Source organism: Sinohyriopsis cumingii, chromosome 14, assembly GCF_028554795.1.
Source record: "Sinohyriopsis cumingii isolate HCF-2022 chromosome 14, ASM2855479v2, whole genome shotgun sequence".
NCBI lineage: Eukaryota > Metazoa > Mollusca > Bivalvia > Unionida > Unionidae > Sinohyriopsis > Sinohyriopsis cumingii.
The window spans coordinates 77643637-77656868 of record NC_142974.1 but is presented as its reverse complement, the minus strand read 5'-3'; the positions used below and the strand labels follow the sequence as shown (position 1 = coordinate 77656868).

Sequence of the window (13232 nt, the reverse complement as noted above, 5' to 3'; positions counted from 1 at the left end):
CCAGTGCTAGACATCACTATAAACTGCCACATTGCAGACGTCGTAGCGATATGACTGAAAACTTGTTAAAGCTACGTTAAAAATCAAAATCACATCACACCATGTGTTATAGATATGCACAACGAATTTTGATTCACGTAATGACACATTACCATGTGTTATACATTTTCACACAAATTATATTTTATGTAATGATAAATTATGATGTGTTATACGTGTCCTAACTCAACAAAAATAAAACTGTCGAGTGCAGATTTGATGGTGGGCTGTCTGCCATTTGATCTTTTGTTTTATTCAGCAAAGGATTATACTTTTTACTTAAACATGTACACGTACTTTATGGAAGATAACTTTTCACTTTATTAATGTATATGTTCAATACAGAGAAGAGATATAGAAGATGAAATTCAGAAATATGTATGCGTACAACCCGTATAGCAGATTTACTTCAAATGGGATATATTTTGGAATACTCTTTTGAAGAAATGACATACACTGTATTCCGTTTGCGAATATGGGTATTCGTATATATTGCCACTTTAAAAGCAAATCAGAGGTATTTACTTCACTTTGTCTGTTATCAGATTTATTTTAGTATTCAGTAGATAAGAGAAGAAAAAGAAATACTAAGTATTATTCCTATTGCTATCTGTAAAAAAAATGTACAAATCAAGCATGGCATACAAGTGATGTATGATTGTTAAAATTCCTATATTTTTAAGGCAGATTTATGCGTGAAATGCAGTTCATCTTTTACCACGACGTATAGTTGATTAAGTTTATCTGCAATGAGATGGTTTATTACTCAGGCTCACCATGTCGAGTCGTAGCAGTTTTCTTAATGATGATGAAGTCATCAAGGCATAATTCAAGACGGAATGATGATGTGTATTAATTACAATTTTAAGGAATTTCGCTCAATCAACACATTACATTTGAAACTTAATCAAGCGCTTGAACGAACGCGATTCATCATTGACCAGGTCAATGTAGAATCGGTTCAAGCATTCTTTAAGTTTTAGATGATATGATCCCATCAGTATTACACGACATGGATAATATATTGCTTTCTTGGGTGCTTACTTTTATATATATGCCGGAGCAAGGTGATGTTTTCTGGGCTCAAGTATTTTTTCATATTTGTAGGAAATAAGCCCAATAAACTTCTGCAGATATATCAATTATTGAGGAATCAACTATTATTTCGATATCTTTTAGGGTTATGTTTATTAGACTCAAGTAGTCCTAATGTTTACAGGAAATTTGTCAAATAATGATCAAGTGGCATTGAAAAATAGTTTTTGTTCTGTGGTGTCAATGAAGAATACTGCGAGGAACTTCAAAGTGATTGAAAACAACACGCAATTTTCGTCATTGTTTCTTGTTGAGCAGACACTTTATTTATGTCCGCGTTTGATTTGATTTAATGTTTGCTTTAACAAATGAAGACTTATAACGATGTTATTGATAACCACCATCCACACGACAGAAATAAAAGTTGATTTAGCGAATAGCGACCTATAACCAAATATATATATATATTCATTTATTTGTTGGTGGTATTATTGGGCCTAAGCATGTCAATTAAGTTTAGATGTATTTTACAGCACACTCTTTGGTAGCTCCTTGTTTTCATTTAATCTGAATAAAAAAAAACAGAAACATGATAAGAAGGAAAACTACGCATGACACAACCGTTCCAATCTTTTAGGTCAAATGCAATCTTTTTACCTAATTACAAAGGTAAAGAAGCGACATCACGACAATTGCATCCTGTGCATATGTTTCTATCCAATTTTTATAACATTATATTTCTTATATTCTATCAGGAAGAAAAAGAGATAAAATAATGGGTAGATATTAAAATATCTATTCTCAGTCAAAAATTAAGTTTCGTTTTTCATATTAGTCTAGCCTGAGTATTAATACGCGTACTTGCAGATCGTGTAGATATTCATCCACTTTAAGTCATCATTTATAAAATAACCGTTTCATTTACATACTCATGTTTCTTTAGAATGCAAAGCTACAAATATTTTTCAGATAACATCAAGATAGCATTATGATTTACATTCTCAAATATTGAGCTCTCTACTATTTGGCTCCAATTATGCATTAACAATTTTAATAATAAGGTATATATCCTCTTCAGAGAAATGAAGACAAAATATTATAACGAATATGAACGAAACAATAGGAGGTGCATATTATGTGTCGATTTTACTAGCCATTAGATAAATTGCGACAGAGTATATACATTATTCTCAGGAGAGTGAGCATTATTCTTGCGATTCAGAATATTGCTTTAACGATGTGCACACAAGCACACACATACACATACACACACAGACACATCCCATGTCATGATTGCCACTCAGCAATTACCTAAACGCAAATGTAAATACAGATTAGCAATACCGGTAACACTACATACCACACATATTTGTGGTAGGGCATCAGGAACATTTATAATGTCTGCTATTTTAATTACACGAGAGCTTTCAAAATACAGTAGCACCACATGGTAATGTTTAGAAGCAAAAACGTCAAATTTGTCTTCATAAACAGGCATGATGCTAGAATCATAAATCTTATACAATTTTCTTTAATAATCCGAAAAATACAAATTTGGAGTATTATTGGAATAAAACATTCCCGATGTGTTTATATTATAATTCTTTAATCACTAGACATGTGTGGTTGTTTACCTGACTCAACCTTGATGAGATGGTTTACAGTCGTTTATACTATTTTCTGCTTTTCCCTATTCCTCCAGTTTTGAAATATCATATTATGTACGTATGTTACACATAATAAGCATTATGTAAGTGTAAGAGTGTTATACATATCTATCTATCTATCTATCTATCTATCTATCTATCTATCTATCTATATGAATGTTTGAAAATGTGTGTTCCATGAGTCACTTTAGTGTCCTATAGCGGGAAAGATTGATACATCACTGTGTTGAATTGTTCTTTTAAAGTGAAAATGAATAACAGAGAAGAATGTATGTTTCTACATCACGCTTTTCCTACTTATATCCAATGCGAATAGTCAGTAGTTCTCAAATTTTAAACTGAAATATCTCACATGTGTCGTCACTGCATTGCTAACTGGACCTAATTTATTGGTTGGCAAGGCATCATGCTTTTAATTTATTTGCATACTATGTCATGACGTTGGTCATCTACCGCTCGGTTAACATATGATTTTCTGTCCAATTACTTTGCAGTAGTCTTTACAGTGTATCTTGAACAGATGGTGTGGCGAATATGATAGTCGTGCCTCCTTCTTCTTCGTCAGGGTCAAGAACAACCTGTATCCATGTCTAGAGTAAAACGCTAGAACCACTGAGATCAGTTTTCATGCATTGGACGAAACATTTAGCAGGATAAATATAGACTATATCTATCCCATCAATACAATCTAGTCAGACGTTTGAACGGTTCAGGTTTCCTGTCTAAGAATTAGGGTAATGATAGCTGGTCATGGTATGTATGAAATCAATCTTATTTCTTTAAACTGAGCCATGTATTTGTGCAGCTGATGTCAATGTACTACAACATATCTTCCACTTGGGCTAAACCTGCTAAGCAATTCTACAACCTAGCAAAAATGCAATATGTTTTCCAGTTCAGTAATAAGTACATTACTTCTACGCCTAGCGACATTTGTAGTTTCCTATACCTTTTAAACTACATTAATTTCCTCGTCTATATATAATTAATAAAATATTTTCATTGTTATATCCTGCCACTACTAAAATCTATGTGATAAGGAAGGAAAAATATATATATAAAACCACACCCACACACCCACACAATATATATATATATATATATATATATATATATATATATATATATATATATATATATATATATATATATATATAAACCTTATATATATTTAATTTCGTGCTAGGTTCCATATATAGATAAACTGTACTGCATTACTGAATCATGAAAAGTCCTGACTGTTATCGTTCGGAAATAATGCGACAGTTTCTTCATATATCTCACGATATTGTCTTGAAATAATTATTTATACGCACCCACTCAAGTATCAGTTACCCTGCGTTTATGACATTGATGTAATAATATAAATTGCCATGATAAACTATAGAAAACAAAGAAATGGATTAAGACAACCAAACTTTGTTGCAGTACGACTATGTCATACATATAATGTTACCTGTTTAGGCTGGAATAAACAGTAACAAAAGAAAGAGTGAAAACATCAAACTTTGACAAATGTAACAAATAATTTGTTTCCCTGGGAAAATGATGTAAAAATGAAATAAAATGTGAGAACATTCAGTTTCCAGAATCAAATCTAAAAATAATACAAGAATAATCCACGAATAAAATTTTGAATGTTCTAATGATCCCATGTTCGAGTCACAACGAATAATTCAAGATGGAAGGAGATGACTTATGCTTAGCCTGTACTGTGTTGACGTCAATAGTCAATACAATATATATATATATATATATATATATATATATATATATATATATATATATATATATATATATATGGCGCTATGCAGCCTTACATTGCTGGTTCGCCTTATACTATATCTCTCTCTGTCTTCTCTCAAGGGAGTAAAATATTTGTTTTAAATCCTCCAGTTTTTCGGCAAATACAAAGGCCATACAAGTCGGGTTGAACTAGATAACCTTATCGCTGAGCTTATGTTCATTCCATGCAGTGTGATACCTCATAATTGTCAACATTGAACTATTTCGTACACTGATGATGTTGCCCTTCTGATTATCTCGTACTGAAAGACAATCTGGTTTAATATTGCATTTCTATATAGCAGGTAGAAAAAAAGAAACATTTCAATTACGACATCACAACTAGGACGTTACTTTGTCGGCTTCATTATATATGTAGAAAAATTAATTGGCTTGCAACCGGGTGTGAGAGTGGTTAAAAAATGTATATATAGCCCTTATTCTAAACTAAAGGGCGACATCAGTTGTACTCAGTTTCGCAACACTTCTAGATTATTTAAAAAAAAAAAAAAACGTGCTGTTCATGCTACTCTCTTTCAGCTGCACATCATCACAATTTCGCTCTGTGCTTTTGATTTTATACAAATAAGCTTATCAGATAACTTAAATGTCGGCCTGTGTCGATGGAAATATGAAGCCAACGGAAGTATTAATATTAATAGCATGAGAGACCGTGATCTACATATTTATGATAATGTCGTACAGATTCAGCCGAATTTACGTGTGAAATCTCTCGAAAGTGTGAATTAGAAATAAACGGAAAAATAGTTCGTTTCTCCGTTAGTTAACATTGCAACTGAAGCGGCAAGTTATGGAAATTACAGTGTCACAATAGTGTCATGTTGGTTTGACCTTCAAGTGGAATGTTTGTAATGGACATAGTCCAAGAGATACGTCAATATTGGAATGCATGCATTATGTGACTACTGTATGGTAGAATATAATCAATACAAAGTATATACATAGCGTTATAACTATTAGTGAGCTATATCAGGCTTTAGTTAATTTTAATGACGAAATAGTTATATCCCGGTATAATTATAATGATCACACTCCAAATGTAGTACTTCAAAGAACTTACGTCACGATTGGAAACGGTTGGGAATTGAATACATTTATTATCTTTACTATCTCCTAATCAAGGTTTATATCTTCCTGCTTTGGCATATTTTTGTCATACAAAATACCATTTGTTATACTTATGCACGTCGACAAATATTTAAATTAAGTCGAGTCCTATAAGAACGAAAGAAGAGCACTAATCTTTGCCAAAAAAATATTGTCTTACTCGTCTATATTATTTTGTCCAGACCTATTTTGAAGGCTGAAAGTGTAAGATTAGTTGTTATGAAAGGTGCAGCCAATGCGCATTGTCTTCGTCTTATTCATATTTACCCTAAAGAGCAGCATATATAAATCATATCAAGTGTACAATATACACCTTGATATTAAGACCCGTAACATAGTTGCGTAGTTTTCGTTTTGCTCTTTCTCGATTTTCATTATGAAAGCAGCCAGGAAACCCTGTTGGCTTGTGTTTCAAGAACATCCTGACGAACTCTTATAGAAAATACATTTTTCTAAAATTATTTCGTAAATGAATTAAATACAAAGTGGCCAATTAAGTAAATTTTAAAACTGTGTATGATTTTGAAGTGTATAATTTTGAAGTAAATTTGTTTTCTTTCTCCACCCAGAATATGAATATCTGATGATTTGCGTGTCTGCCATTATATGTGTTGAAAGACCAGCAACGAACTGTACCAGTTTCATGAGATGATGACAATTATTGAAAATCTTTAAGTTCTGCTTGTTTGTGTCTGGGCCCATAATTATGCACTTTTTGTACCAAAGTGATTAGAAGAAGTGCACTAAATGTGCAGCTCATTATTAATTATCCCTTATCACTAAAACAGACGGAAAAGTTTAAATTTAATGGCAAACCGATTTCGTGGAAACGTACTTCAAATTACTTTCGGAATTTGATAATATTATATTATTTTTTGAAATTCCTGAATATAATTAAAGTGCCATTGCACTCACGCGTTTGTGATTATATTGTAAAGTAAGCACATCTTTACCTAAGCATTTAGATGTACCGAATTGCGGAGAGCTTTGCATCTCGTTATTTGTTTATCTCAGCAGGATATAGAAAAAATAATATTCCGAGACTTATGGACGTAATTATCTGTCCAAGTAATGCATTTGGAAACAAGAGCTTCGATATCTAAAGTCTTCTTGTATGATATCAGATTTATTCTTCCAGGAAGAAAGAGAGAAAAAATGAGTAGATATAGATATAGAATACCTGTTATTAAAGTATCAATATTATCGCGATCGTAGGGTGGGTTGGTGGCTATTGAGATGAAGTGCTTTTTTTGTAGGCAATATTTCCAATAAAAATCCATCGACATAGAAAAAATTGCTTTTACAAATCAACTTTTATGTCGATGATTAGGCATCGTGATGTAGATTGTGATCGAGTAGTTTGCATTGTCATGGGAAATGAGCCCATTAAACATCAGTCGACATGGAAGAACTCTTTTCTGAGTTATCAACTTTTGTCTCATGTAAGCTCAGACAATAGCCTTCTATGCGATTGACAACCACGTGCAATGTTCGTGTTTATTTTCGGAGAAAAGACACTGATGACCCTTATGTATTTGAATAGGTTACTTTAGCAAATAGCAAACATATAACCATCTGATGTATTCCCCCACGCGATTGACAGAAGGGTTAATGGAACAAATGCTACTTGTAACAAAGGATGAATGCATCAAATAATGTATGTAGCTACGCCTTTCGATAGAGAATATATATATATATATATATATATATATATATATATATATATATATATATATATATATATATATATATATATATATATATATATATATATATATATATTACTTGGTATGTTTGGGTCAAAGTGTGCCAGTTGTACCAATATAATTACATGTCGTTTATGTAGCACAACATATTATGGCTCATCGTCTTTTATATCTTGCAAATAAAGGAAAAGAGAAACGTTCCAATACGGATTTTTACACATGTCACAGCTAGTGAAATACGGATATGTGCACGCGACACATCCTGTCTAGTAGATTAGGTTAAACGTCAACTCTTATGGAATACTCAGTTAAGTATCTAAATACGCTGTAATTGTATTATGCACATGCGTTTGTTTCCCATTTTTGAAAACAAATAAGCGACGATTGCTTCCCCTTTTTAAATATCACCGTTTCTATATTATTTCAGGAAGAAATGCGGATACGAGCATGGGTAAATATTAACATATGTCCTTCCAATCAATAAAGAACAATTTATATATTTCACATGGTTCTGATATGATGATTAAAACAAATACAAGCATTAAATGCGGGCATTCTTCAAAATGAAGTAATCCTTTACTACTGAGTAGAATGTTACCGTTTGATTATTATGCTACCTTTTCTTACTTTGGATGGAATGTCAATAACATTATTTCAGATTATATAAGGTTATCAAAATGCTTTATGTTCGCAAATAATAAGGTCATATTACAGTTGACACAAATTATACAATAATAAGTTCATAATGTAGCTTTTCATTGAGAAAAGAAGACGTGTTTAATACAAGTATGAAAACATACTGTTGAAAGTTTATATTGTATTAAGATACTTCTCGCTATTACGGAAATAATGACTGACGTGTCGACACTATTATCGGGAAAGTGAGAATTACACCTCGCAATGGGATGCTGTATCTCCCATACATAAATTAGTTTTGATTATATTTCAGCTTCTTCTTAGTTGTATCGTTCATTAACCAGGGATTTGTTTCTTACATTATGTTTAAATTTTGTTGGTATAAACATCCCAGAAAAATATATTGAGGTACAGTTACCCAACTTGTTATTGTAATACACTCATATGGATGGAATAAACAAACACCTTTGTCGTAGACCAGAAAAAAAAACACGGATTGGTATGTTGTCCCTTGTTGTCCGTTATCCATCCGCATTTAAACACACATTTCTTTGTTATATATCCTTGCAAACTACGTTGAGGATTGCATTGAAAACTTGTACACACACACACGCACATACACAAACGCACACACACACATACACATACACACAGTTCGTTCTAGATAACAGTGGTGCTGCTCCAACATAGAATATGGCCAAAACTGTTGCCAATTTTAAGTTCTATTATCTACTCCTCCTGATTAGATGTTTATATCATCAAGGGATATATACGATATCGAATATGGAAATGTTACAAATCTTAATATCGCTATTCCTGCTGACCAGATGTCGATATCGTCATGAGATATTCACGATATCGAATATCTCCATCTTACAAATCTTGCTATCGCTACTTCGTCTCAAGCTTTAGATGCTTATTCTTCCAGAATAATGCAGGACAGTTTATGTATGGATACACGTAACATCTCAAATGTAATTCACATTCTTGGTAAGGTACAGATTGCCTGAATGATGCCAAGAAAGTGTATATGGCCTTGGGTGGATTAATGGATTTGTGCAAAAGAGTGTATCAATAGTTACAATCCATTATAAAATACCTCGTAGACAAAATGAAAAATGTATTATTTGAAATTAATCATTGAGATTTGATAACAAAAATATGTTAATCAAAGTATGTTATTGGTGTCTCATATATAGATCGTATTCTCAAAGTAATTATTTCTTAAAGAAAACGCGTTTTGTTTTTAAATATAAATCAGACTAAAAATAAACATTGCTAGGCATTACAATGCAAAGAAACCTACATTTTCGAAGAAAACAAATATAATGAATCAATAAATTGCTTGAAAAATAAAGTCTTGTCTCAAACAGTGACAACTCTGTGAATAGGTAAAAAGCATCTCTTAATGTTACAGTGTGCCAAACGTATCTTATTTGTATCTTATGTGTCGGATAAAATCTAGATTTTTTCACTGTCTTATACAGATGGCATGCACATGTTATAAATGCCAAAGTCATAGTCAGGGTGTCAAAATTTTCTTACACATTTTATCAACGTCTACTGCAGCAAACGATTACTTGCAAATAAAACTTTTAATTGACCTAATAATATTGTGAAAATTTTACATATATATATATATATATATATATATATATATATATATATATATATATATATATATATATATATATATATATATATATATATATATATATATCTGTGTGTGTTTGAGTGTGCCTTCCATTGCTGGAGATATATCATAATTCATTGCAGATTCTATGGCCGTCTAATATAAAAAAGATTGCATGGATCTACAAGAAATCATTTTTCACAATACTATTTTGTTAATTACAAATAATAGATACGAATTTGCGTACTCCCCATTCAAATTACGGATGATATAACACGGATACAAATATATATCTGAATAGACCATGGAGATGTATCTCGAGTATTAAAGGTCTTATCAAGGTTTCGCTGATGCAACGGCACAGTAAGCATTAACAGACAATACATTTTACTCCAAAGAGCATGCTGGCTTTCCGCAGCATAACAATCATATGGGAGGTGGTTAAACGCACAAGTCACAGCGAGCTAATTATACAATTTAATCCTCTAAAACTTTAGATCATCTATGAATATTTTAGATTTGACAAACCTAGTATGAGATTTAAAGAAAATATGCAAAATCCAGAAAATGTATTCATATTTTCGAAATTTGTTCTTACTGGGACGAATGCATTACAGTATTTATAAGAAGCAGACCATTTGAAAATTTGAATCTACTATCACTAAATAATATGAAAGTATCCATTTGATATGATTAAGATATCGGAACACTTACATGCACTACAAAAGTACAAAGAAGCAAATAGTGAAACCACGTACGGAAAATATATTTCGGGTTTCTAATATCACATTTCCCGTGTTCTTTCAGCGCTCGAAGTACGGAAGTGTAAGTACTGACGTATATATGTACATGCATATATATATATATATATATATATATATATATATATATATATATATATATATATATATATATATATATATATATATATATATAATACTCGAATTTTATTGTTATTTCCTGCTGATCGTAAAAATATCAATTCATTTATTATGTAATGTATGTACTTTATGAAGATCAATTCTCACTGACACTCTTTCAGGTAAAATTGACTTTTGTAACTTGATTTCATTTTTGGCACATGCATTATGGCTATAAATATTTATTTTGTAACACCTTGCTTTTGTTCTAACGATGGAAACATTGTGGTTTGTAGTTATGTTCGCAATATCACCAAGATTCATCTAATAAAACACCGCATATGTATCAGTTGGATATTTATCTAGGTACAAACGCCAGTGTACCAAGCCTAATGTCATCTTTTTCATTAAGATAAAAATGACATGCTTTGATATTCATTAAGAAATATTGCAAGGTTCTGTTGAGAACTACCGGTATGTATGATTGGATGGATGTATGTATGTATGTATGATGTAAATATGTATGTATGTATGTATGTATGTATGTATGTATGTATGTATCTATGTCTGTATGTATGCATGCATGTTTGTATGTATGTATGTATGTATGTATTTATGTATGTATGCATGTATGTATGTATGTATGTATGTATGTATGTATGTATGTATGTATGTATGTATGTTGTATGTATGTATGTATGTATCATGAATGTTTGTATGTATGCATGTATGTTTGTATGTATGTATGTAAGTATGCATGTATATATGCATATATGTATATATGTATGTATGTATGCATGGATGGATGGAGGCAAGGAGGGAGGGAGGGAGGGATGTGTATGCGTGATTATGTATGTGCAGATGGATGTATGGATGCATATATGTAATTATGTAAATACAGATGGATGGATATGCATGTGCATATGTATGTATGGATGGGTGGATGGGTGGATGGATGGAAGGATGGACGGATGTGAGGATGTATGTTTGTATGGTATGCATGCATGCATGCATATATGTATGTATGTATGTATGTATGTATGTATGTATGGATGGATGGATGGATGGATGGATGGATGGATGGATAGATGGATGGATGTGTGTGTGTGTGTGTGTGCGTGCGTGTTTATGTGTTGTTACTTGTTTAGGCTCTCAAAAACAGATGAAGAGAACAAAATTTGTAAAAATTTGCAAATAATGTATTTCCCTAGAAAAACAAAATAGAAATGAGGATACAAAATTACGGTTTTAAGAAACAAAATCAGAAAATAAAAGAAGAATAATCCAAGAATTAATAATTAGAAGTCCTATTAAAAAATTTTCTAATTAATTTGAGTTCGAGTTCCGACGAAAATACAAATAGGAAGGCGATGACGTATAATGTGACCAGTATAGTATTGGCTAGCCAATAGTTCTTTGTTCATCCACAAATAATCCTATTCCGGTGTTTGAATTCCGAATAGAATTTCAATAAATGGCTCCGTCCGAGAATTATGCATAATCACTTCAATATTCACTGGAATAAGAATTAATCTCTTAGAGTCCAAATAATTTGAAAAATATTAAAGTATTAAACTCCAAATGGTCACAACAGAAAAGAACCATCGTCACGTCGAATTGTTTAAACGTCCAACTGACTAAATTCTTTATAGAAAAATATTATACACTAATTTAAGACGTTGAACATATTCCCGTATGTGGGTCATGTGATCACTTTCTAGAACAATATAGAAGCTTTACATCACGTACTCCCAATACAGCCTCGATTGCACACTTTAAATTACGCATTAGAAAAGAAGCAAGAGCAGGAACTAGGTTGCTATTAAAATACAAAGTTCTAATAATAGGTGTTTACGAAAAAAAGTCAAGTCAGACAAATTTCTGGAAAATATCAAATTCCAGTAAGGAAAATTACATTACTATAAGATGTAATAAAATTTAAAAATTTAAACTAACAAACAAACAATTAAATTAAATCAAATATAAATTAAATCAAATATACATAACACTTCCTCCATAACGAAAGGAAAGATTTATATGCTAAAACCTTTTTAACATAAATTACTTATACATTATTTTTTAAAAACATAAAAACAACTCTTATGAATTATACACAGTGTGCACTAAAATAATCCATTTCTATACACAGAAAAGTGCTTCTGTTATTTAACCATCTTTTCCCTTGATGTGTCTGATGCAAATATTGTATTCATGTAACAACAAACTCCACCTTAGTGGTGTTTGATTTGTATTTTTCATCTTGCCAAAGAAAGCATGGGGGTTGTGTTCACTAAATACAATAATCGAAAAAGGAGCTTAACTGAGGTAAATTTCAAAATGTTGTAATGCCAATATCAAAGCCAAACCTTCCTTATCGACTATTGAATAATTTCTTTGATGCTTGTTTTTTTTTTTTTCTTAGACATAAAGCACACTGGTTGATCAACACTATCATCTTTTTAAGCAATACTGCTCCAACCCCAACACTAATTGCATCAACTTATTTAAATGATTGGCTAAAATATGGATCTGTAAGAACTGGTGCGCTTTTAATTATGGCTTTTAACTTCTGGGATGTTTCAGTCCAAAGATACTTGTTTTTCTTGCTCAATATATAGGTCAGGGTTTCAGCAATTATGGAAAAAACTGGAACAAAATATCCGAAAATATCAAGCCAAACCTAAATATCGCATCAGTTGCTTTTAGCTAACGGGCACAGGGAACATATCCATGTCCCATAATA

General features: G+C 31.6%; 1 long non-coding RNA gene across 1 annotated transcript in view; it reads left to right on the top strand.

Moving 5' to 3' along the window:
* LOC149784202 (uncharacterized) overlaps positions 1–10463 on the top strand; it is a 31775-nt gene extending 21312 nt beyond the window's left edge. Inside the window, exons 5-6 of the long non-coding RNA XR_016414111.1 lie at positions 7788–7811; positions 10437–10463. This is a non-coding gene — a long non-coding RNA (uncharacterized LOC149784202). The remainder of the gene's footprint in view (positions 1–7787; positions 7812–10436) is intronic.
* Positions 10464–13232: the final 2769 nt, after the last annotated feature.